The following is a 27112-nucleotide window of genomic DNA, read 5'->3' as shown; positions in this document are numbered from 1 at the left end:
AATTTTCTAGCCTGAGTAACTGGGAGAGGGCTTCAGAGTTTTTTTCTGGGAAAGCAAACACCAGCGGTTAATAGCAGTGGGATAGGTAATACGGTGTTAATAGCAAATACGGGATCAGGAAATGCCACTCAAAACTTCTCTGCTCACAGAAAGGAAAAAATGTCCTATTCTTTGAAATAGCCAAATTTTCCCATGAAATGAAGAGTTCTAGCTTCATTATATTGGTGCTATACTTAAGAAATTCTAGAATTTGCTGAAGAATAGCTGGGAGATTGACCTGTGCTACAATGAGAAACCATATCGCAGATAACTTGAAAGCAGTGGCCCTCCAACAAAGATGGTGAAGCCTGAATATAAGGTTTGCATACGTACACACACACACTGGTAGTAGGCCATGTATGATGGAAAAACTGAATTAATAAGAATCTGGATGTTCTTCAACCTGGGACTGAAAGACATGGCATTGGTTTTGTCTTGGAATCACCACTGCTTTAAAAATCAGGTTGAGATGCAACTGTGCCTGATTATGCAGCTTAAGTTTGTGCTAAGAAAAGGTAACCCCATGCTTCTTTCTTCCATTCATTCCCACCGAGAAGAGAGACCTACCACATTTCTTTGGATGCTTTAGCAATGATCATGGATCAGTACACTGTTCTGACTGTCTCTGGGACAGCGTAGAGTGACCGTTCCAGCAGGAGTGCTGCTCTGTCTAATCAATGGCTGGTTCCCCCTGGAGGCATAGGTGTCTGGTAAGACAGGGGGCAGCGCTACTCCTCTTGTGACTGAAATTTTTGTAGAAGTTAAGCTTCGTTACTCTGATTCCTAAAAGAAAACACTTTCTGAGTGCAGTAATGTGGCTCCTAGAGAAAATAAACAAGGGCAGAAATGCCTTCTTTCCACCAAGAAGCATTCCTAACTCTCTGTACCAATTTAAGCATCTGTTTTCACCAAATGATCTGTTCACCCTATCTGGACTGAGCTATTATAACTGCAGCAATGATTTGGCAATTTTCCTTTATTTTTTTAAATTTTCATTTATTTGTTTTTATTTTTGGCTGTGTCGGGTCTTCGTTGCTGCGCGCAGGCTTTCTCTAGTTGCGGCGAGCAGGGGCTGCTCTTCGTTGCAGTGAGCGGACTTCTCATTGTCGTGGCTTCTCTTGTTGCAGAGCACGGGCTCTAGGTGCGCAGGCTCAGTACTTGTGGCTCGTGGGCTTTAGAACGCAGGCTCAGTAGTTGTGGCACATGGGCTTAGTTGCTCCGCGGCATGTGGGATCTTCCTGGGTCAGGGCTTGAACCCACGTCCCCTGCATTGGCAGGTGGATTCTTAACCACGGAGCCACCCGGGAAGCCCAATTTCCCTTTATTGAATTCCTGATCAGAGTGGCCATCCCCCTTTCCCTGAAACCCCTCAAGCCACATGCTGCTCTTTGGACATATCAATACTCCCTTCTTCTACCTTCCATCTACTACTCTTCTTGAAATTTTCAATTCCTAATTAGACTAATTAATCAAGAATTTCCTTATGTACCAAAATGTTCATTGCAGCTCTATTTACAATAGCCCAGAGATGGAAACAACCTAAGTGTCCATCATCGGATGAATGGATAAAGAAGATGTGGCACATATATACAATGGAATATTACTCAGCCATAAAAAGAGACGAAATTGAGCTATTTGTAATGAAGTGGATAGACCTAGAGTCTGTCATACAGAGTGAAGTAAGTCAGAAAGAGAGAGACAAATACCGTATGCTAACACATATATATGGAATTTAAGAAAAAAAAAATGTCATGAAAAACCTAGGGGTGAAACAGGAATAAAGACACAGACTTACTAGAGAATGGACTTGAGGCTATGGGGAGGGGGAAGGGTAAACGGTGACAAAGCAATAAAGAGGCATGGACATGTATACACTACCAAACGTAAGGTAGATAGCTAGTGGGAAGCAGCCGCATAGCACAGGGAGATCAGCTCGGTGCTGTGTGACCGCCTGGAGGGGTGGGATAGGGAGGGTGGGAGGGAGGGTCACGCAAGCGGGAAGAGATATGGGAACATATGTATATATATAACTGATTCATTTTGTTGTGAAGCTGAAACTAACATACCATTGTAAAGCAATTATGCTCCAATAAAGATGTTTAAAAAATAAATAAATAAATAAATAAATAAATAAAATGTAATTTGGGGCAGCCACTATGGAGAACAGTATGGAGGTTCCCTAAAAAACTAAAAACAGAGCTACCATATGATCCAGCAATCCCACTCCAGGGGGATATAACTGGAAAAACTCTAATTTCGTCTTTACTTTCTAATAATCAAAAAGATACATGTGTCCCAATGTTCATAGCAGCACTATTCACAACAAGCAAGTCATGGAAGCTATCTACGTGTCCATCGACAGAGGAATGGATAAAGACGATGTGGCATAGCCTCCTGTTGTTTCCCAGAACCTGTCAGGATTCCCACTTTCCAACAGTCCTGCGTTCTGGCAGAGCCTGGAGCTAAGAGCAGAGAGAAGTATTGGAACAGGCTTCATCTCTCCTGGATGCCAATGAACAACCTCACAGCCTTCTCCTTTGGGCTCTGACCTAAGACTCTCCCAGCCTGTTTGCAAGAGGCTAAGGGCCTCTCAACTTCCAACATGTCCCTGACCCATCTGAAATGGGCAACACCTGGAGAACTTAACTTTCTAAAAAGACACTAGCCTGGAAGGAAGAGCTCAGCCTCTTCTTTCGGGGAGGGACGTGTAGGTGACTATTCTTGAGAGAGCAGAACAGCAAGCTTTGTCCTCAGCACCTTAGCCCTGTGGGGCCCTGCGTTGCTCTAGTTCCTGCCTTTGCTGCCAGGAGATGCGTCAGCTTGATCATACCAATATGGTGATTGAGATGATGAGAAGAGAAGTGATGAACCTGCTGCAGGTTTGCTGGTTGGTATTAGAGCTGATTGAACCCCAGGCCCCCTGTGTCCCACTTCTGCGGATCCCCCTGATAGCAGGAGATGATCAGAATATACAAGTCTCACCATTTAGACGCTCTGTGACCCAGACCCTTTGCTCTCTTCAGCCCCACCTCTCCCTGTGACCCCATGGTCCATACTCTAGTGATAATTTACTTTTTTTTCATTAAAATGTAATTGATTTACAGTATAAATATAACACACACACACACACAAAAAAAAAGAATTTCCTTGATGTTAATAGTATAACCACACTATAACTTTGTTAAAACATTCTTGTGCAATATATTTTCCCCAGGGTCCTACAGTGGCCTGGGTAAGACTCTGGAATGAAGAGATTCTGCGTGAGGATAACAACAGAACTTTGCCAGTCAGTCCAAAGACTTATGGATGAGGAGCTTCAAGAAATTTTTGTGGTTACCCCTGGTGGATTTAGGCAAAAGCCGTGTTCTCAGAGCTCTCTGACTTTTGGATGATGGACTGTTAGGGCCAGGCAGACGCTACACAGCCCCTTGGTGCTGAAGAGAGGTTTCTGATGAGGCTCATTTTGAGTAAGGCTCATCACTCATGTAAGTCCTCAACAGACTTTAGATTAAGGTTCAGAGAACTGGTATCCTAGTTGCTCTGGCACCATGCTATGTAACAGACTACAGAGTTACCTTAATGATACCCAATTTCATTTTTACCAGAGAGTAGTTTATATACTTGAAGAATTAGTCACTGTAATCTTTTGTAATCGTCTACTGTTTTTTTTTTTTGGTTTTTTTTTGCGGTACTTGGGCCTCTCACTGTCTTGGCCTCTCCCGTTGCGGAGCACAGGCTCCGGACGCGCAGGCTCAGCGGCCATAGCTCATGGGCCCAGCCGCTCCGCGGCATGTGGGATTCCCTGACCGGGGCACGAACCCGTGTCCCCTGCATCGGCAGGCGGACTCCCAACCGCTGCGCCACCAGGGAAGCCCCTGTAATCCTCTACTTTTGTATATTACTTCTCAGTTTATAAATCTCCGTACGCACCTGATCTTGTTTAATCCTCCCATGACCCTAGGCAGTAGGCTGTGTTAACATCAGTTTGCAGATGTGAAGGCTCAGAACCGCGGAGATTAAAGCAACTTCCCCAGGTCTTCTCCTTCTCATCAAGTACTTTGTTCAATAAACCACAACTACCACATGATCAAGGACCTAGATAGTTGGTGTAAGTCTCAAGTCTGGCTTCGAAAAAAAACCTTATGCATAGACAGGGGCTCTTAATGTTTTTTTAGAATTAGACTGTATGTTCCTTGGCCATGATGTTCCTACTGTCATGCAGGCACATGTTCTCCCTTCTCTTCTTAGTTAGAAACTACTTACCCCTCTAGTCTCAACTGGGTTTTTGGTGCCTCTCGGAAGCTTTCTCTGGCTTCACTGACCCCAGTCCAATCTGCACTCCCCTAGTATGATGGACTTCTGTGTGATTATATGATTAATGTTTACGTCCCCTTGGAAGCGAGCAAAGGAAATGTGTTTTTTCTCATTGTTATATCCCAGTGTCCAGCAGTTTCTAGCCCATAGTGAGGGCTCAATATATATTTGTTGGATGGATGAATGAATAATTAAGTCTTACTAGAATAAGTTGACCTATTTGTGAGAAAAGCGATAATTTTATAATCCAGTGCTGGAAATGCCTTTAAAGACTTTTTCCCATACTGAGCACATTTTCTTATTGTGAAATAGACCATGAATCCAATTCCCCTGATACTTACACTATTTCATGGAAGTAAATGGAACTACATAAAATTAGTTAAGTCAAGCAGAGGAGTATTTAAGAAGTTTCTGTTTGAGCACATAAAACTATGTAGTTTCATCCAGAATGAATTAATGAATCTATCAAAGATGTCAAGTTTTTTTTTTTTTCAGGAAGTTTAGCCAAAGAATCTCATACCAGGTGGATCAAATTCATTTCTAAGTATACATTTCAGCTCAAGTTAAGAGTAAATGTATCTCAGCTGGCCCAAAACATAAATGTCAACTTGTGAGGCATTTATATGACATGCGTAAACTTTTCTCAGGGGGATGCTAAATTATGAACTGATGATCTGATTTTTCCATTTTGTCTTTGATGCTAATGCTATAACAGAAATGCAGACATCTATTGTTATTTACAGGAAATCTATCATAGAGTAGTTGGAGTGGTGAGAGTGAATTTCTTATCTTGGTCCATGCTAGATAACGCTAACAGACCGTTCAGTTAGAGCTTGTTCTATTCCCACTATACAAACAGTGTAAATGAGGTAGATCACATTGATGAATTAGATAAGCCAGAAGAAAAATGCCTTTTGCGAAATGACTTTCTTACATTGACCTGTGTTAGGCTTTTCTGTGAAATTTTCTCCTCATAAAAATGTGAATTTGCAGTGACAGATTCCTTGTGGAATCAAGGAAGAGCTATAGGAAGCTACACCGAGATGCTGCCTGAGAACCGCTGTTGCTCTAATGTAAGCAGCCTCACAGGAAGGGGAGAAACTAGAAGTTGGAAGACCTGGGTTCCAGTTCTGGTTTACAGCAATTTCCTGCGTGCTCACTGGCAAATCACTTTACTACTCTGGGTTTCAATGTTTATATCTGTAAAATGAAGAGAATAAATGATGAGTGATTCCAAATGTGGATTTACTGCTGGGTTGAATTGGAATGACTGGGGACTCTCCAAAATGCAGGTTCCTGGCTCTCATCCAAGACTTCACAAGTCAGAACTTTTGGGGAGAGGAGTCAGAACTTGGGAACCCATATTTTTAACAGCTCCATAGATGATTCCTATAAATTAATGAAATACAGATGGAATACTTCCAGCCACAGACTGTAAGCTTTGGCTCCCACATTCAACAAAATAATCACAATCTATGTCCCCAGGACAGCAGTGGGGACCGCTGGAGGTATCTCTGGGATTGACACAACACAACTCTCATCAGGGCACACTGCCTGGTTTTCTAGGCAATGTATGGTTTGAAGGAGACCGAGATACACTGTTAGTAGTCTTTTCAAGGTCCACAAGTGCCACAAAATAGAGATGGGACATACTTCATACTTCTGCCAATAAGAGAGACTCATGGAAATCTTTTGAGGTGAGGGCCACCATAAGCAACTTGCCTATTAGCAAATCACATCTTAGGAGCTGCATCTCTTGCAGCAGGCTGGCGGACCATCTGGAGGAAAGAGAGACCAGGGGCTACTCTGGTAATAAGCACCAGAACTAGGGCAGTGACCTACTATGTAAACTGAGCCAGGGGCTGTTAAACCCAAATCACGGTCATTTAGATTGAACGGTGGTGCTTCAGAAGTACCATTTGCTTTTCTAAAAATTGAAATATTCTTCTGTACCACAGGGCTTCTTATTTATACATTTCAGAACATCTGTGCTCTCTCAATATACCTAGATGTGGTGTGTGTCTGTGCATATATTTAAGCAAGCAGTTTTTGTGGTATTTTGGGAAGAAGTAACCAGAACGGCTAGGAATTCTAATGGGAATTTGGAATTGGAAAAATGACACTTTGAAGACTTTTATTCCTTCCATTTAAACAACTGGTTTGTGGTCAAGACATACTTTTCAGCATACTGTGTATAATTGGCTTTGTTTCCTTTGACAAGCTTTAATTTTAGAAGCAAGATAATGCTTTTTAGTTAAGACCTTTAGGCACAGCCTTTAAAAAATCAAAATGATAATTTTCAGTGTTAAAATCTTTATATTTGCAAAGGAGTAGGAGCTATATATTCAGACTAGAACTTTCAAAAGACAATTCATGTTTGGATATTTAGCTCATTTTGGCTTTTTTCCTTTTTGTACTCCTAATGGATCGCTTATTCTGATAAAATTAATAGTTTTATGGGTTTATACTAATCTGTGTAGTTTCATCTCAGTTTAGCCTCTCAAAACTCCTGTTTTTAAAAAATCTGTGAGTTATGGAAATCTCTGTAAGATGGCTTTGGTCTAACCGACTTGGCCACCAAGATGCCGGTTCAAGCGCTGATGAGAATTGATATTTGTGATTGCACTTTTTTTCAGGCAATAGAATCCCAGCCATGGTTCCTTGAAGGTGTTCCAAGGGGTAGACTTTTAGGCAGTATTTCTCACTCCGTTAGAATGTCAACCAAAGAAGCTCCTGGCTTACTCTTTGGTTCTGCCGGCATTTATTGAGATACCATTGTGAGCTCATTGCTATACCCAGTGCTTTCAGACAAAGATCTGTGAGCTGCTTGGAAACACAAAGCCAAGAGCAGGCTTCATTTGAAATTCCCTAGTTGAAATATGTGGGATATTAAAGTTCACCTTGAAGGTCGTGAGCATTTGGAGCCCCGACACCCTGACCTCGACCTCGCTGCATGGAAGAGAGCTGCTACAGGAAGGAAACTTACAAATGAGCGGCATGGATTCCACATTCTGCTGAAATCAAATAGGACCTTTCCCCTTTGTTGGATGCCTTAATACACGAGAAATAAGCCAGCAGGATGCCCATATTCATCCTTTTCACCCAGCTCAAAGAGAGCCAGTTCTCATCGCTTTTATTCAGCGAGAAAAATTTCACCACGAGGCAGCTCATTTTGGAAGAGAAGGTAAGATCTTATATAACTTGAGACTAAAAAGTGAAGGTTTTTTGCATTTTAATGAAGGATTTCTGTTAAAAAAACCTATGCTTTTCACCAGAAGCTGCCCCAGTAGAGAAATAATATGGACTTCGGCATCAACAAAGCCTGTTTTAATTCCAAATCCACCACTTACTAGCTTTTGACTGTTCACATTACTTATGCTCTGACCTTCAATTTCTTCATTTATGAAATAGGGATAAGGATACAATCTCACAAGACTGTCTGGAGGTTTACTATGCTTGAGTTGTGTAATCCCCAAACAAATCCCCAAATTGTCTCAGAAGATGGTGTGTGTGTATGTGTGTGTGTTTGTGTGTGCACATGACCTTTTTGTCATAAGTATGGGCAGGGCAGTTGGAGACCTGGTTTCAGGCTGTCTCCACCTCTTTATGGTCAGATGACTTTCAGCAGAATTCTTACTCTCATTCTCTCTCTCTGAGCCTCAGTTTCCTTATCACTAAAATGGACATAATACTTCTTACCCCAGATGGATGTTATGGTGAATAGTTGAGATAATCTATGTGAGGACCTGGAACATTCCTTCTCCTTCTCCCTTTACACCTTTGACAAGAGAGGAAAAAGGAGAGCAGGAGAAGATTAAATGTAGTATATTTCATGCTTGCAAAATTATTTCCTGATCATACCAATGATGATTGTATTGACTTTCTATTGATTACTTTGTCTGAATAGTTCAAAGTACTTATATGTATTATCTCATGAATCCTCACTCCAGCCTTTTGAGAAATATTGTTATTACCCCTGTTTTTATAGATAGTGAGGCTCAGAGATTACTCACCTGAGATCAAACATGGGTCTCCCAGATTCCAAAGCCAGTGTGTTCAACCATTCACTTTTCTACTTCCCTAACCATGTTTATCTGTTCTTTAATCATGAGTGCCATGGATTTTGTTGTTTGTCTGTTTTTTTGTTTCTGTTTTTGTTTTTACCAATATTTGGATATAGATCAAGAGGACTATTGCTTTAAAAATTATAGACCGGCCTAACTAAGTTGCCTTTAGACTTGCTCCAGTCAAGAAGGTATCTTTTTTCAGCCTGAGTATTTGATTGTTGCTTTTATAAGTACATAACTGAGATGCACTTAGGAAAAAAAGATAGGATTGTACGTTCTCATTTGCTTTGCAACAAAGGCATATGGCTTGAAGAAGCCTTGCCTTTAAATGATTAGACAGCTTGTGTAACATAAGATTATTGTCCCTAAAGGAAAGTGGAACATTTTATGAATACAAGAGCACTCAATTAGAGTTTTAAATTAGAATGTAGTTATGTGTTTTTGTTTTCTTTTTCTTTTTTTAGGAAGAAAAGGAGAGGAATTTTAATCTTTTAGATCGCCTCATTTTGTTGAAAAGACAATTTTAGGAAGTGTTTAAATTTAAGACGCAGCTCTGCATCTTGCTTAATTTTGGACCTAGTCCGATCCCTGAAGAACTAGAAGCAGATAAGTTTGCTTATATCTGACTTTTTAAAATACTGCATTACATAATTCAAAACAGGGATGAGCTGTTGATATGGATTACTGCACTCCATATAATGAAATTGTCGACATGCTTAGAGGCATGTAACCTGGCAGTAGGGAAACAGCCCATTCAACCTCTGAAACAGGATTTGCATTTGAGACCATGATTATACCAAAGAAACCATGCTCTTTATTTAGGAAATAAACTGGAATATGGATAGTTTTCTTAATGTGGAACCAAGTGTACCCTTTGTCCCCAAACACTTTCCTTTGCAGAGAAGACAACATGGATGTTGAAGACCAATGAAATTATCTGTGAATCTATTGGATTCAAAGTCCTCCATTTATCTACCACCTGAACTGGCATAAAAACAACTACTTGGGCTTCAGATCTTGTGAACGATAATGTAACTCTAAGCAAATTTCAACAACGATTTAGTCTGAAGAGGACGTACATAGCCGTTTGATTAACTTGTACCAGTTCTCTCCTTTGAGTAAGTCTCTATTCCTGTGGATTCCCTGCAGATTCTGTTCTATCCTTTGACTTTAGATGCTCTCTGATAAGGACACTGGTAAAAGCTATCAATTGGGCTCTGCAGTGTTCAGGGGATGGTTGCAGACGCTTTACATTGCTCTCAGTATTATGAGAGTAGGTCTTATTTCTCTGTTCTATGATTGACTGAAGAGATAAAGTGACTTTTAGACCCCATAGCTATCATGTGATCGGAGCAGGACTTACCCGCCTGCACTCAATCATACAGTGTATTCGTCAGGGTTTACTCTTAACTGTATAGGTGCATTCACACATCAAGGAAGAGGTGGAGTCTGCCATACTCTGCCAGTGTGCCTTGCAGTCAGATCCATTGTCAATCTCTAGCTGTGCTTTTTAAAGACATCTGGCAACATGCATTTGGTTAGCATAAGTTTCCTAGGATCCTGCAAACTCAGAGTTTGAAAAAAAAAATGCTAGGGTTCACCCAAGAACCAATTCTCTAAATGTACTTATGAGCCACCAAGGACTAGGAAAACAAACAAACAAACGTACCACCACCAACAAAAATCTTTTCCCAGATTCACTCAGAGGGTTAGTAGCGAACTAAAACTAACGTTCTTTCTGCTATGGTCGAATCATTCTGCCTCCATAATGCAAATGACATATTTGCATCTTTACTTGTTTCTAAGGACACATTACAGAATTTTTCAGACAGGGAAAGAAAAATTACATTTCAAACGCTGGGTTTTTTTATCTTGAAAAACTACATAGGGATTAAAAAAAATCCTTGTTGAGAAAATAATTATAGATGAAAACACAAATAACTGGAATGCTATTTAGAGACATCTGAAACCATAGTAGGAGGCTGAAAGTAACAGAGTCAACAAGTCACTGAATATAGGACCTGAAAATGGGATTAGAAATCATCCTGTTTAATGTTTCCCAAAGAATGACACACATAAAGGTCAGTTAGTGGGATGACTTTTGGTGACATAAACAAAATTTTAATATTTATTTTAATGATATTAGCATACATATGCATACATATTTGTGTAGATGTAAGTATTTACCTATGCACATTTATGTTTATATATATTTTGAGGTCTTGTGTACCAGGTACTGTCCTGAGAAATAAGAGTGAACAGTATGGACGAAGATCCCTGCTTTCCTGCAGATGATGTGAACCCATGAAGGTTGTGCATACAATCCAAGGATTGTTTTAAATTTGAAATCTTCCGGCCCGGAGACTACACCGGCCCTTCTCACTGTTGCCCTTAACTATAAAAGCCAGGCTCTCTCTGCAGGCGTGGGTGGATATAGTCCTTGGCTGGGAAGAGAGAAGAAGTCTTTCAGCACAGTCCAGGTTCTGTCACAATAGATGGGCTTCATTACGCATTCTCAGCTTCATAGATAATGCAGTCATAGATGGCATCATTTGGACTAGTGAAGAATTGCCCAGGAGATTGTGTTAACATCTGAGATTTATTTTAATCTTTTTTTGCAGATTTTATAATGAGCATTTAACAAAGTACACCAAAGAATCATTACATATCTTATAAAATCTTAATAATACAAAAATTAGAAACGTTTTTTATGCAAATGTTCAATTTGTTCAGAATCCACAGATGTCACTTTGCTGATTAGCACACAGTGCCCTTTGAGGGGACACTGTCTTTAAGAGGTCACAATTCCTGAATTGCTATACTTTTTGTGGTTATGAATATTGTTTATATTTACAGGCTCTTAGCATCATATTTTGTAGTTTGGACAAAGAAGATGTAGAATGAATGTACATATACCTGTGCACAAGGTTTTTTTTCTCACTTATTTGCTAAATCTTTATTGATTGCCTACCTCAAACATAGTAATGAGTATAAAAAAAGGTGAACAGACAAGGCTTTAGAGATGAGGAAACACTTCCAGTGTGGATATTCATCTGGAAAAGTAAATTATTCTCACAAGGACAGGGAGTGAGGGGTATAGCCATAGCATAAATACAAGATCAAGGGTTCGATGCACACCTTATTCTTTTTCTGGGTTCATCACTTAATTGCTATGTGATCCTGGGTGCTAGAGACTGAATGTTTGTGTCCCTTCAAAATTCACGTGTTGAAAATTAATCCCCAACGTGTTGGTATTTGGAGGTGGGCCTTTGGGAAGTGATTAGGTCATGGCACCTTGATCTTGGACTTCCCAACCTCTGGAACTGTGAGAAATGTTTCTGTTGTTTATAAGCCACCCAGTCTATGGTATTCTGTTATAACAGCCCCAGTGGACTAAGGCGCTGGGCAAGGTGTTCAGTCTTTCTGAGACTGGTTCCTCATCTGGAAGATAACATGAATACCACCTACTTTGTTGTGCTATTGTGAAGATAAAAGGGAATATTCTATGCAAGTGTACCTATCACAGAGAAGATATCCAATAAAGGTTGTTTTCTCCCCCCCTTCTTTTATTTAGTTGCAAGCTCTTAAACAACTCAATTATTCTCACAGATCAGTTCATTTTAATACATCTCCTCCATGAAACTCTTCATGGACCTGACATGACATCTCATACAATGTTCTTCTTTTCTACTCCCCACTTCCAACCCAGATGAGGTTTCTTTTCTGTTCTTTACCCAGATTTCTGTTTTCTTGGCCCTCCAGGCTTCCTTTTCACTCAAGAATCTCTTTGCTTCCCTATCTTTTCCACAGTTTTCTCTTGCTCCATTTCTTAAATGTTCCATTCCACCCAAGGCCTGTCACAGACAGTACTTCCAAGCTCCCTATTTTCCTTGCACCAAAACAGAAGTGCTCTAGGTCCATCCACATCTCTATAAGACTGTCATACAGTGTGAAGTAAGTCAGAAAGAGAAAACAAATATCATATATTAACGCATATATGTGGAATCTGAAAACATTGATATAGACTACCTTACTTACAAAGTGGAAATAGAGACGCACACATAGAGAACAAATGTATGGTAATCAAGGGGGAAAAGGAGTGGTGGTGGGACGAATTGGGAGATTAGGATTGATGTATATACACTATTGATACTATGTATAAAATAAATAGCTAATGAGAACCTACTGTATAGCACAGGGAACTCTACTCAGTGCTCTGTGGTGACCTAAATGGGAAGGAAATCCAAAAAAGAGGGGATATATCTATACATATAGCTGATTCACCTTGCTCTACAGTGGAAACTAACACAACATTGTAAAGCAACTATACTCCAATAACAATTAAAAAAAAAACCAAATAGAAGTACTCAAGTGGTTTTTAATTAGAAGTACTCAAGTGGTTTTTAATTAATTGGCATTCCTGATAGCATGAACCATAAACAATGTTGACAATACTCTAGAATCTCCCCCCAATTCTTCTTATGGTTGTGTCGAGACTTCATTGCCATAACAGATCTTATTCTCACTGTACTTTTACCATCACCTGTCTCCATTCAGTCTAAGGGGATAATCAGGCTTTTGGCCCATGAGCTGTTGTTGGAAAACTTGCCTGTAAGCCCTTTCCACCATCCACTGTGGCCACCCTGCCCAAACCTTGCCCTCCTTCAGACATGCAGGATTTTGTTTCTTGAAATTAAAGTCTCTGAGGCTATATAATAAGGGGAGTGACTGAGACAAATACCTTAGGAACATGAGCATGCAAAGTGAACTGGAAGCACAGTGAATAAGAAGAAAAAGTTGTAGAACTGCACTTAATAATAGGATAGCCATTGGCCACATGTGACTATTAGACACTTAAAATGTAGCTAATCTGAATTGAGATTAATTGTAAACATAAAATACACAGTGGATTTTAGAGGTTGTATGAAAAGAGGAATATAAAATATCTCCTGTGTAATTTTTTTTTTTTTTTTTTTTTTTTTTTTTTGCGGTACGTGGGCCTCTCACTGTTGTGGCCTCTCCCGTTGTGGAGCACAGGCTCCGGACGTGCAGGCTCAGCGGCCATGGCTCAAAAGCCCAGCCGCTCCACGGCATGTGGGATCTTCCCGGACCGGGGCACGAACCCGTGTCCCCTGCATTGGCAGGTGGACTCTCAACCACTGCGCCACCAGGGAAGCCCTCCTGTGTAATTTTTAATTGAAAAGATAATACAGTCATTTTGGTATCCATAGGGGATTGGTTCCAGGACCCCTGAGGATACCAAAATCCTGGGATGCTCAAGTCCCTTTTATGAAATGGCCTAGGATTTTCATGTGACCTATCCACATCCCCCCATATACTTTAAATCATCTCTAAATTACTTATAATAGCTAATACAATGTAAATGCTATGTAAATAGTTGTAAATACAATGTAAATGCTATGTAGACAGCTGCCAGCATACAGAAAATTTAAGTTCTGCTTTTTGGAGACGTCTGGAACTTTTCTTCCCCACATATCTTTCATCTGTTGTTGGTTGAATCCGCATTTACAGAACCTGAAGATATGGAGGGTTGACTGTATTTTGGATACACTGTGTCAAATGAAATATATTATTAAAATTAATTTCATCTGTTTCTTTTCATTTTTTTAAAATGTGGCTACAAGAAAATTTAAGATTGCACTTGTGACTTTCCTGTGGTTCACATTATAGTCTACTGGAAGCACTATTGTGGTTGAGATATAAAAGGTGATAGAAAGTCCATTTTCTAATGCTTTGGAGGCCATTGTAAGGACATTTGCACTTGCTATAAGTAAGAGGAAAGCCACTGGGGGTTTTGAGCAGAAAATGGCCATAATTTGCCATTTTTATAACAAGATCACTCTGGCTGTTCTTTTATAGGATATAGGAGGACAAGGATGAAATCAAGGAGATCCCTTGAAGGTCATTGCAATAATCCAGGCTAGAGATGTTGCTGGTCTGGGTAGCAGATAGATCGTGAGAAGTGGTCAAATACCAGAGGATTTTTTTAATGTATTCTAAGTGGAGTGTGAGAGAAAGAGAGGGACTGAGAATCACTACTCAAAGTGTTGGTCTTGAGAATCTGTAAGGATTCAACTGTCACTCACTGAGGGGGACACGATGAGGAAGAGTGCATTTAGACAGGAGCTCAGGAATTTAGCTCTGTATGTGCCAAGTTTGAGACTATTATTGAGCATCCAAGTGGAAGTTTTAAGAAGGCAGTTTGATGTGAGTCAAGGAGAGGTCTTGGCAGAAGACCAGCTTTGGAGGATCTTCAACGTAGAATTGGTATTTAGTACTACGAGACTGGATGGTGTCATTAAGGGAGTGAGTAGAGATAGAGAAGAGAAGAGGCTGAAGGATGAGCCTGGGGGCACTCAGAGAGTTCATGAGCAGAGTCACTGCTACAGCTACACTGCAACGCACTCTCCAGCAGACTTACTCAGAAGGAGAAACACCATTCATTATTAATTTAAAAAATCCTGTGTGTTCTGGGCTGGGTAGTTATGGCAAGAAGTATGTTAATCAGTGTGATAGAAGTCATCTTTAAAGTGTATTCCACCATCTATAGATAGGAGTTAGTATTTAAATAGACAAATTGTGTTGCAATAAATTCTTAAAGAAGTTCTAATTTTAATAAGTAATTTGAAATTCCAGGGATCCCAATATCATAGTGTGCCATCAATGATCTCAACAGGTGACCTTCCCCCCAATTTCTTAGTAAAATTTTTAATTTTTAATTACTTTAATTGTTTAATGCTACACAGTACTCTGAAATGAGCACTTGCAAAATTCAAATAAAAATGATAGGATCTTGAAACTCTAAGATAGTGGAAATCATTGTGACATAGAATTTCTGAGCACACATTATAAAGACATTTTCAGGGGCTCTTGACCTTGTCTTCTAGGAAATATGCTCCTTATGTGTCCACTTACTGATGTATTATGAATCATCACCTCTGAGATTTCTGAGTTTCTTTGCCACTTCAAACCTGATCAACATGTCCATTTCTTAACAGTAAAGATTACACAAAGGGATAGAAAGTAGAGGCTGAGTGACCAAAAGCAGAATAATATTATTCTACTGCAGGATACCTAGGATGTAGTGTGGAAAATCAGCTGTTTCTTCTAGATGTAGAAGCTGTATGTTTTTATTCCTATATATCTGTCTAGAGTGTGTGTGTGTGTGTGTGTGTGTGTGTGTGTGTGTGTGTGTGTGGTGGTGGGTAAGAATCAGGCTCTGGAGTTGTACTGCCTGAGTTCAAAAGCTCAGCTTCTTCTATTCAGTGGTCATGTCAACTTAAGCAAAATTTTAATCTTCTCTGTGCTACAGATTTCTTATCTGTACGAGGATAATATTAGTACCTGCCTCATAAGGGTGTTGAAAAGATTAAAATGAGTTACTACTTATTAAACACTTTCAATGGTGCCTAGCCAAGCACTCTATAAAGGTTAACTATTTTATCTATCATCTATCTCTATCTGTCTATCTAATCTCTCTATCATGCTTTGTGTTCTGAAAATGTTATCATCAAGAAGCATGTGTTCTTATTTTGCACAAAGAAACCTATTTTAGACTGTGGACCCTCATTCTTCTGGGATTCCAGGAAGTTGAGGATTCCTTAAACCCCAGATTTTGCAAAATTCTCCCCACTGCCCACACTCCTTAGGCCATTAGTTATGACTAATCTATATGAGTTTAATTTAAAACCATTCTTTATCATGGCTCTTTTGATTCCTTTATATCCCCAACTTCTGATGCTTTTGTGCTATGTACCACACTGCCATTCCTTCTGGGGGCTTCCATGTCCTCCAGGCACAATAAGAGACATAATTCAATAGCTCAGGATGGAGTAACAGAGATCAAATTTACCCTCCAGCATGGAACAACCAACAGATGGATACAATATAGGACACATGATTTGTGGGACACTGGACATCAGGCAATGAAGTTCCGTGGTCCCTTAGAAACAGGAAGGAATGTGAGTCCTATGATTGCCCCTGCTTATTGTCAGGAGAGAGTTTCTAGTTCACAGTGTAGGGAAGGGGAGTCCAGGCAGAGTATGATTCCCTGAGTTGGGAGAGATGCATTTGAGTCTGTGGAAACCGAAGCAGCTAGAGTTAACAGAACAAAGTACTGGAGAGGAGAGAACTGCACACAGAAAGAAGACCAGGGAGCTGCAGACGGTTCTGCTCTAGCATTCATCTGATAACTGATATGCGCATGCCTATGAAGAAACGACCCAAAAGTGGGAAAAGAACCACATGACTGGAAGTGACAGTGCTCTGCACTCAAACAAGGCTGGGACTAGTATTTTTTCCCATCCACCAGACTAGAAAACCTCAAGATTCATAGGCTCTGGGTAGACAGTTTAAGGAGATCTTGCCTCAGCAGTGGGAAAAATTAGTCCTAGACTGAGTACTTCTCTGATCCCATATAATAAATCTCACATGCAGACACAAAAGGATCAAACTCCTTTCAAATGACTGCCTCCTGGAACAAAGCTCTGGACTGTTTATACTAATACAAACTCGTCTGGCTCCAGCAAGATAATATTCACGATATTTTGCATCCAATCAAAAATGACTGACCATGAAAGAAGCAGGAATATCAATCAACCAGAACAACCCAGCACTGACACAGGTGTTAGAATTAGCAGGTAAGAACATAAAGAAAGTTGTCATATCTGTATTTCATATTTTCAAAAAATTAAGACATGGCAAATACAATAAAGATCCAAATATCAAAACGTATGCAGTTGAGAACTATAATATCTGAGTTGAAAAATATTCTGGATGGTATTAATGGCAGATTAGACATTGTAGGAGAAAGATCAATGAGCTCAAAGGCATAGCAATAGAAACTATGCAAAATGAAACAGAAAAAATAAGAACAAAAGAAAAAGGGCCTCAGTGAGTTATTGGGCAACTTCCAGTGGCCTAATATGTATGTAATCAGAGTCTCTGAAGTTGAGTGGGGGCAGAAAATACATGTGAAGAAATAATGACAGAATTTTCCAAATTTGGTAAAAACTACAAACCCACAGATCTAAAAAAGTCAGTGGATTCCTAGCACAAGAAATGTGAATAAAGGCTACATCAAGGCACATAACAATCAAACTGCACAACATCAATGATAGAGAGAAAAATCTTATAAGTACCCAGAGGAAAAAAGACACATAATATACGGAGGAACAAAGGATAAGGATTACGGAAGATTTCTCATCAGAAACAATGTAAGAAAGGAAATAGTAGAACAACATCTGTAAGTATTAAAAGGAAAAAGAATACTGTCAATCTAGAATTCTAGACTGAGTGAAAATATCTTCAGAAACAAAACTGACATAAAGATTTCTTTTTCATATATAAATGGTTAAAAATAATTATCACCAGCAGAACTGCAGTAAAAGAAATGTTAAAAGAAGCCCATAAGGTAGAATGAACATTCTACTAGATATGGAAATATGGGTCTATGCAAAGAAGTGGAAAGCATCAAAACCAGTAACTACACAGGAAAAAATATAATAGAAGTTTCCTATTATTTAAATCTCTTTAAGGATAATTAATGCTTTAAGCAATAATAATAATAATGTAATGTCAGTTGATAACATGTGAAAGTAAAATATATGACAACAATAACACAAAGGTCAGAAGGGAGAAATGGAATTATGCTTCTGTAAGGTTCTTATACAAATGTGAAGTGATATAATATCGCATGAAGCTAGACTGTGACAAGGTAAAGTATATACTATTAATCTGAAGCAGTCATTAAGTTAAACAGTTATATCTAACAACCCAACAAAGGAGATAAAACAGAATCATAAAGAAAAGTACACTGTCCAATGTATGTTTTGCTTTAAATAAGTATAAGAATGCACATTAGACTTCTGGAAATTAATTTTTTTTTTTGATAACAGAAGAGTTCATTTTGAATGAAGAATAGAAGCTCAGTCTCCCACTGATCACAGGGTATGTCAATCATCTTTTTACTACAAATAACCTGAACATAAGAAGCTTGCCTCAAGAGCATTACAGAAATGAGTTGGAATTTCAATAGGAAGTATAAGACTTGAATCAGGAAGCAACCCACTCCCTTCACTGTACACGGCAGATTGCAAACAAGTGTTGGGACTCATTTCCAACATGCAGCATTTACATGAAGGCCTGTAGAGTCTACAGGGTACTGACTTACAGAGGAGGTTCTACCTTAAGCAGAATCAGCCTTATAACCAGCCTGTGCCCATTAAAGTAAATATAAATTTTATGAAAAAAGGTCAATGATAGAAACAAAAAGTGGATACCATCTACCTACAGATTTCAACCAGCTCTTGGAAGACAAAACATAGATGAAAGAATATTTCATGAGAATTAGAGTGGAAGAACATCAGCTTGTAGCATCAACACTGAGATTGCTGTGGTGGGGAGAGGAAATTGACCAGCCTGTCAGAACCAGGACCAGCAGACGCAAGTGAGAAGTAGGAAAGAAATCGGCAGTAATTAATTATAGAACTGCGTGTGTAATAGTTGACAGCCCTCTTTCTTATCTCTGTTTGAAAAATACCCGACTGCTAAGTGTCTATGCCCCAGCCAAAACAATGAGTAAAATATATTTTGTTTTCCTCTGTAGAACTGGAAGGTATTGTTAGAGGAAAATAGTGGAAATAGTGTGAATGCCAGTCACCTAGAGAAAAACTCTCCACATTATAGCATTTAAGGGAGGGTTCCTCCAGTGCTGTGGTGACCTCATGCCCATTTATGCTAAATTAAAGCTTCCAGCAAGTAAAATTCACCCAAACCTATAGAGTCCTCAGGAAGCATTGCTGTTTCTTGATTTTTAAATGTGAAAAGATATCCAAGGATCACCAAACTTTTGAGGAAATAATCCACACAAATAGAAGAATTTATCAAAAAGGAAATGAGGAGAACCTAAAAACGTCTGGTCACTATTTATAAAATCTCAAGGACATTTTACATCTGTAACATAAAATACGGATGCTATTAACAAGGAGTCATCAGAACGCAAAGAAAGAGCTCTTGGACATTTAAAATATATTTGCCAAAACCGAAAGAGGTCAACAGAAAGACTGGAAGAAAATGTTTAAAAACAAAGTCCCAAAATATAGAATAAAAAAGATAAGGAGTCAGAAAATATGACAGAAAAAGTGAGACATGTATTGAAGATTAATTGAGAAAAGAACGAAGAAAAGGAAAACTGGGGAAACTGTCAATGTGCCTGGAAGTACTTGGCAAATATCTGAAGAATGGGGAAAATCAGCAGAATCTTGGCTGGTTTTGAGCAATGTGAGGTTGAGCAAGTTACTTGTGTGGTCTAGAGTTTGTAAATTATTTTGCATTTATTATAACTGCCTTTTTAAATTCAAGGATTGTTATAAAATAATACTATGAAGTATTATCATTGCTATAATAATTAGTATTAATTTTTAAAACTATAGGCCACTGAAAACTCTTTTATCCATTACCTATTCAAGCTGTTTGAAGGGAGTACTTTTGAAGGGAGTATGCTGTATTACTTCATAATTTTTAAGAAATGCTTCATGAAAAGGGCCTTTCTGAAATTTTGTAAACTAGGCTACTCATGCCACATAAAATTAGACAGAGTTTGTTTATGGTTGAAATTCTCCTCTTTTCTTATCAGTCATTCCCTTCTGCTACTTCTCTTCTGGGCTCATTTAGAAACAAATTGAATTTACTCTATAACAAGCTGCTGAATTTTAGGTAACTGCAACTGGAGTACAGTATAATTCATCTGTGATGATAAATTCATGAATAAATTCATATAATTAGTTTTATAATGCCTATATTACGTTTTATTTCTTTTTTCAATTTTGAATACAAGCTGATTGAAGGCAGGATCAAATAACAACATCCAACAAGCTTTTTCCAAAATCAAGTATTTTTGCTGCTAGGAGATACTTGGAGATCACATAATGTGATTCAACATTCTCATTTTAGAGGTCAGGCAATTAACTAAGGCCCAGATTGACATCCATTCCTAATGGCAGAGCCAAGATTGGAGCCAACTCTTCTAAACACATCCAAGAGTGTTCTTCCTCATAATTTTTTTAAAAATTGGTGTCTTATGTGTTTTAAAAGAAAAAAACATAAATTCATAATGAAAAATGGGTACTTCAGGAGAAATATAGTCTCCGGGTCTCCAGTGGTGAACTTATGTGTACAGAAAGTATCAAGTTCAGAGTAAGAGCAATTAACAACATTGAAATGTATCCTTCAGTTATTTAAATCAGATTTAGGTTCTTACATGATAAGATTCCACTGGATTTTCTAATCTTGTTATAGCATCACCAAAGGGTATTTTATTTTCCGTCTTACTTTCTACTTTTCTTCATTTAGTAGAGGAAAAAAAATCTTGCTAAAATTGAAGTGAATACATTTAATGTAGCATAATCAGCTTCTAAATCTACTTAACTGGAGCCCCATCATGCCTTTAGTACATTGAATGAATGGCCCAAATGGGAAGCGTGTTGTAATAAGGGCTGGGTGAATTTCATGAGACTTAAACTTCACTTTCCTGAAATGTTTTTGAGCGTCTGATTCTGTAGTCAAGTACAGCTCCATTTGCATACTTCTTTATTTGCATTTGACCTAGACACCTGCATTATTTTTTGGAGAATTATACTTTTGTGGTGCTTTGGAACACTTCACTGCCACCCCACTATGACAAAATGCATTCTGCTTGCTGGGGCTCTTTGAGGGGTGCAGCATGATTATTTTTAACCTTTTACTTGTTTTCATTTAAGTTAGAACAAGTTGTTTATATTACGAGGGTGTTTTATTTTTCATAGCCTTACTTTCTCATCCAATTTTTTAAAACTACATGCAGTTATGGAGACATGGGCATTTTCTGAAAATAGAAGGCAAGTGATACCTATTGATATCATAATTGTTCACGTTCACATAAAGAGTTCCCCACTTCTCATGTACTAATATTAGATCACATTTTTTTCTGTCTTCCTTGTGTTTGGGTTTCAGGTAAAATTTCATATAGACAAAGGGGCTGTAGCAGAACAGGTCCAATGGGGGCTGCAGCAGAATGACTGAAAGTAAAATAAAATAGCACACCCCCCCCCCCAATGATATCCAGTTAATTGGCTAATGTTCCGGGCTCTCAGTTCTGATGTATGTGTTTATCAGAAGATACACTGCCTCTTGCCCTTGTATCTTGCAGTCATCCCTGGATTTCTATGTAGTTCTCTGAGTCTGAGCGTCTATCGTCACTTTCTTCTTAGTCTTCTATTCTTGGGATGGAGGTCCTGTTCTGCTGTTTCTGCATTCCTCTCCTGGATCTTACCTCTGAACTCCAGCTCAAGATCTGGCATCTCCCCCTCAACATCTGGCATTCCCCCTCACTAGAGGACTTCCTGGAGCTGGACTTTCTGCCTACCAGCCTGGGTTTCTGAGATCCACTGCTCTGGCTTCTCCTGTACTTTCTATCCCTTCAGCAGGGACCACCTTCTCAGCAGTGCCTACCCCAGTGCAGTGGAAGCTGTGATGTTCCAAAGGAAAGAGTTCAGGCTTGGGCGTTAGCTCTGGTTGCTCCACTGCAGGGTTGTTATGAGGAATGAATAGAAGAACTATTTAAAACCCAAAACATGAAAGTGCTTAGCACAATCCGTAGCACAGAGCAAGCACAAGTCACGTTAGTTTCTTTTTGTTCCAAAGGGCAGCTCCCAGTCCCATTCTGAGCCTCTCGGAGCTGGTCCCATCTTTTGGTAATTACCCAGACCATAGCCAGTGTAAAGTATAACACTGTAAAAATAAGTATAACAACAATGATAAGGATGGCTGCTGTTTATTGAGCTTTTATTATTTTCCAGGAATTTCTAAGCATTAACTCATTCCAACACTAAAACAGCCTTTTAGAGAAATGCATCAACACCTTTGAATAAATGAGGAAATAGAAGCTCAGAGAAGTTAAGTAACTCATCCAAAGTCACACAGTTGCTAAATAATGGAGCTGGGATTCCAGGCCATGTGTCATGATTCTGCTGTTTATGCTTTTAGCTGGAGGTGCCTCCTAAGATACATCAAGTGTTGATCAGCAACTTTGTCTCTGAGGAAGTGCTCTGGCCTCACATTGGGAGCTTCTGTGAAAAGTCCTAAGCTCTGGTGTTTCAAAATGTTATTTGGGAATAATGATATTTATTACTCTCAATATGATATCATAAAGATTAATTAGTGGATGTTGGTAAAGCGCTTTGGAGAGGAGTGATTGAGACATAATCACAAGTCTTAGCTCTCATTGATCTCTAGCATCCTTTTTATTTAGTATCAACCTGATATTGACCAGCAGGATGGCCATTAATCAGACTGGCTGAGGCTTTACCACTTCCAAATACATTTCTGCAAATTGGTGGTATTAGTTATTTTTGTCACAAGGCACCCACACTTCCAACTGTCATTTATACTGAAAATTTGAAAGGCTAAATTAATTCAACCCTCAATGACACTTGTTTCATACTTTTATTATAGCCATTAATACACGGTATAATAATTTATTGCGTATTTGTCATCCTAGGTTTCCTCCTTTGAACTCTTTAGAGCAACAATTATAATTTCTTAGTTATCCCTGAAAGAAATGACTCCAGTAACATCTACCTGGGCTAACCATTAGTTGAATGTAAGAGATTGTGTAAAAGAGTTTAGTGTACTCTAGGTGGACTTTGTTGCTGTTTGGTTTGGGGGATGCTACTTAAAGACCATTATAAGCAATCTTGTAGTTTTTAAGGGGTTAAATCACTCAATTTCTTTTCTCTTTTTTACCTGCTCTATACTTTACTAGTTTAATAGTCCTAATGGCTGTTCTTGCAATTACCCCAAATTTCAACATCTCTGCTTTTAGGTTAGCCCGACATAGCCACAGCATGAGAGAAGGATTTTGAAACAGTTGTTCTTTCTTTCTAGGAAGGAAGAAGTGTTGCAAAGAATCAAGTACACATTATGTGCAGACTAGTGCTAGCTATCTTCATAATTGTACAGAGCAATTATTTGGGAAGTTCATATTGCCCCAGATTTGCAGGTGGGGACACTGAGGTTCACAAAGGTTACGTACCTTGCTTGTGGCACATAGCTGGTAAATAGAAGATCCTGGATTTGAAACCAGGTTTTGAGTGGCTCCAACTCTTATGGCTTTCAGTCACAGCATAACTCCAAGGTTGGTAATCAATCATCCCTTGCCCCTTTCTCATCAGAGAAAATGTTCCAGTAAACGAGTAATTGATGCTAACATTATTGGGATCATTTGAGTAATACTACTACTTAATTGCATTTTATTTTACAACTTTGCCATCCACCAAAATAGAGGGGGTGGAGGGTTGCTGTGTTGGTGCTGAGGAGGGGCTACGAAATGGAAGCTGATGCTGATTGGTTTAGCAGGGTAGGCACGTCTTCATGTTTAGTGGAAATGATAAGAAAGAAATGGGTCAATCCCAGAAAGAATCATAGAGGAGATGGGACTTAGCTCAAGTCTTAAAGAAAGAGACATAGGTTCTCCCTCTTTTACAGTGCACTGTTGAAGTGAAGTCCTGGGAACTAACTTGATAGTAAATAATAAAACGTTGGAAGAGCCGCATCCCTGCAGTGATGAGCAGAGACAAGGATGTGAGGATGTCCCTGTAGATATAATCACCACGTCTTGTACTCGGGAGCCTGCGGTCTTCTGAGAAAAACCTGCTCATTTTTCTCCTTCCGCTTTTCATCCCTTCATTGCCTTCCAGCCCTGCTCACCTCACCATCCCTTCTTGCCTGCAGTTGCCTGCTAGTGAAGTAGAATCACAGAACATGCTATCTATAGAGTCCTGAGATCCGAGGAGCCCAATCCACGATTCTTCAGGTGAGGGGACTGAGGGATGTTGAGTTGCTAAAGATCATACATTCAGTGTTGGGGTCATTAATTCACCCTTCAATTTTTTCATGCATCATATAGTTTTAAGTACCTATTTCATACCAAGAACTGCATTATATACAATGGATGAGGTGTTGAGCAAAGCAGATTCAGTCTTGCCCTCCAGGAGTTTACACTCCAATGGAAAGAAAAAAGCCAAGACTTGAGTTGCTCTGCCAACCCAACTCCTCCACCTTGGTGCTCAGCATTAACCAGGACTTGAGGTGATTCTCCTCTTGGTAGATGCCTCTGGCCTCACATGTCCACAGAGAAGCTCAAAGAGACTTTCCACTTTCTTAGTTAAGATTTATGAATTGAGAGGGAGAGAGAGAGAATATGTATCTTCTTTTTTCACAGTGGGATGGACCCCAGGAGAGTATTTCTACAGCAGCCTGAATCCTTCTGGTCCCCATTTGCCCTGCAGCACTCACTAGAGATGTGTTCAGCAGGTCAGCCAATCACTCTGCTGCCTGGTCCTGCACCTCCTGGGCCAGCCCAGCGCCCCGGCACTCTTTCTCCTTGTCCCACAGCTGGTAACTATTTCTTTAGATCTGTAAATGTGGCTAATGAAACTATAGTTAGTCATCATTCCAGTGGACCTGGGAGCATTTCTGTCTCTTCTTCTTATGATCTCATATGACTAGTTCAACTTTACTGAAACTTATAGAATGTTTTTTTAATTATGTCTGTAATACTATGTAAAAAGAGACATCAACCCATGACAAATTCTTCCCATACTCATAGAGGTATGTCTAAGATGTATGTGGAAAATTTCCCCTCCTTAGGCTTTAAAAAAAAATACAACTAATGATCCACCCTCAGTTACAAATTCTTGAGAGGTTCTAAGACCACAGTGTCCCCCTACCCCCTTAAAGGAGGAAGTCAAAATTGGGTAGAGGAAGAAAGGGTGAATGAAACTGGAGAACTCTTCGCTCCCTAGCTCCAAAATGACCCCCGAGAAGTTGGGAATGTCTTGGCATCTCTTTATGTCGCTATATAAGAAAATGCAAATATGAATGGCGATGATACACTTTTGAAGCTCCTGCAATTTTACATAAGCTTGAACTGGCCTAAGTGGTACCATCATGTCTTGGGCTCTAAAATGATAATCCAAACTGATGGTAGTCTTAAAATTATCTGGACTAAAGATTTACTTTAAACCACTGCTAAGTAGATTATAACATAGACATTACTTTCCTCTTTCTATTTTTCATGACTCGAGCTGTTGCAGATGTACCCCATCCAGCTCTGTAATTGCCTGGCAGATTGTTAACGGGTGGTTTCAGATTGCTGCAGATGGTGCCACCTACAGCCAGTTCCTCAGTCCTTGTTTACTCTGCCAGTGGCCTTGGTCACGAATTTTTAAGAGCTCGTTCAGCAGAGAAGGGGGAACCATGGAGCCTTTCTGTTTGCAGTTCACGCACATTCAGCAGCCAACGTCATATTGCCATGGATACAATGGGGCATGGGTGTGGGTAACTACTGATTATACCAACCCCAATTTCAAACTGTTTTTCAGAATATATTGTGAAGAGTGGAGATATCCTGTATATGTGGCCCAAAAAACCTGTTAGAATGATCACAACAATATCTGTTTCTCAGATATTCAAGGATGCAATAATTATTGATGTATGGCCTTGTTTAATACTATAGAGAAACCTGTTGAGATAATGCCAAAGCTGAATTCAACTGTAAGTTGTAAAAGTGTCTCTTATGTTTCTAGCTAGTGTAATCCCCATATAAGCTATGAACGAACTATCAGATCTTCCATCACTTTTTCTTTACCCTTTTATATGACATGTAAATCTCAAAAATTTCTTGGAGGGTCCATGGGTACTCTGTTTGAAAGCCCTTTAAATAAAATCAAGAGTTATTCAAATACTCTTCATGATCATAATGATTGTAATTTTTCTCCTCTTCTTCCTCCCCCGTCCTTCTTCTTGAGATTTAGGAGCATATTTTGAAAGAATCATAGGGAAACACTAGCAAAGAAGCTATTCTTTGTAACCAAAAAATCGTTTGATATCCTAGGAAAAAAGAAAAACCCAGAAATGTCTGATTGTTTAGGTATTAAGTACGACTAAAGCATGGGTCTCTGTCAAATTGTAGGTTGTACTCTTTGCCTGTCTACACTAGCTACGTAGTGGAAATTTTGTACAATTGCTCAGATGATTTAAGCTTCTGTCTGATTTTTTCCAGATAATTAGAGAAAATGCATAGGCAATATGATATAATTACTGAATAATTATGGATGCCTTGATGCACCTTTTCACCATGAGAACACTATCCTAGGTTACATTTCAACTGTAAACCCTATTAGACGGTTCTAAAATTATTGAGAGAAAGTGAGAGGATGAAAATAAGAAAGGGAGGGAGAGGAGGGGAGGGAGAGGAGGGGAAGAGAGAAGGGAAGAGAAAGAGGTGAGGGGGAGAGAAAAGAAAGAGGGAGAGAGGGAGAGAGGCAGAGAGAGAGAGTCAGACAGACAGACACACACACACCCAGGAAAATCTTATAAGAACAATAGAAACAAATGTGCTGCCATCTTTTTGTTTCCCTTTGAGATACCACCAAAGAAACTATAATGATTTGACTCAGAGTTTAATTGATGTTATTATCAGAAATATACTCCCTATGAAAGTTCTGTTGATGACAAAGAGAATACCTAGGAAACTCATTAACCACCTGGAATTTAGTCTCTCTTGGAACCAAACAGGGGGTAAAAAACAAAGAAGGATTTCATAAAAACAAAGAGCTAACTAGGGTTAAAAT

This window comes from Grampus griseus (genome assembly GCF_964374135.1).
Source record: "Grampus griseus genome assembly, chromosome: 7".
Lineage (NCBI taxonomy): Eukaryota > Metazoa > Chordata > Mammalia > Artiodactyla > Delphinidae > Grampus > Grampus griseus.
This window is presented reverse-complemented; position numbering follows the sequence as displayed.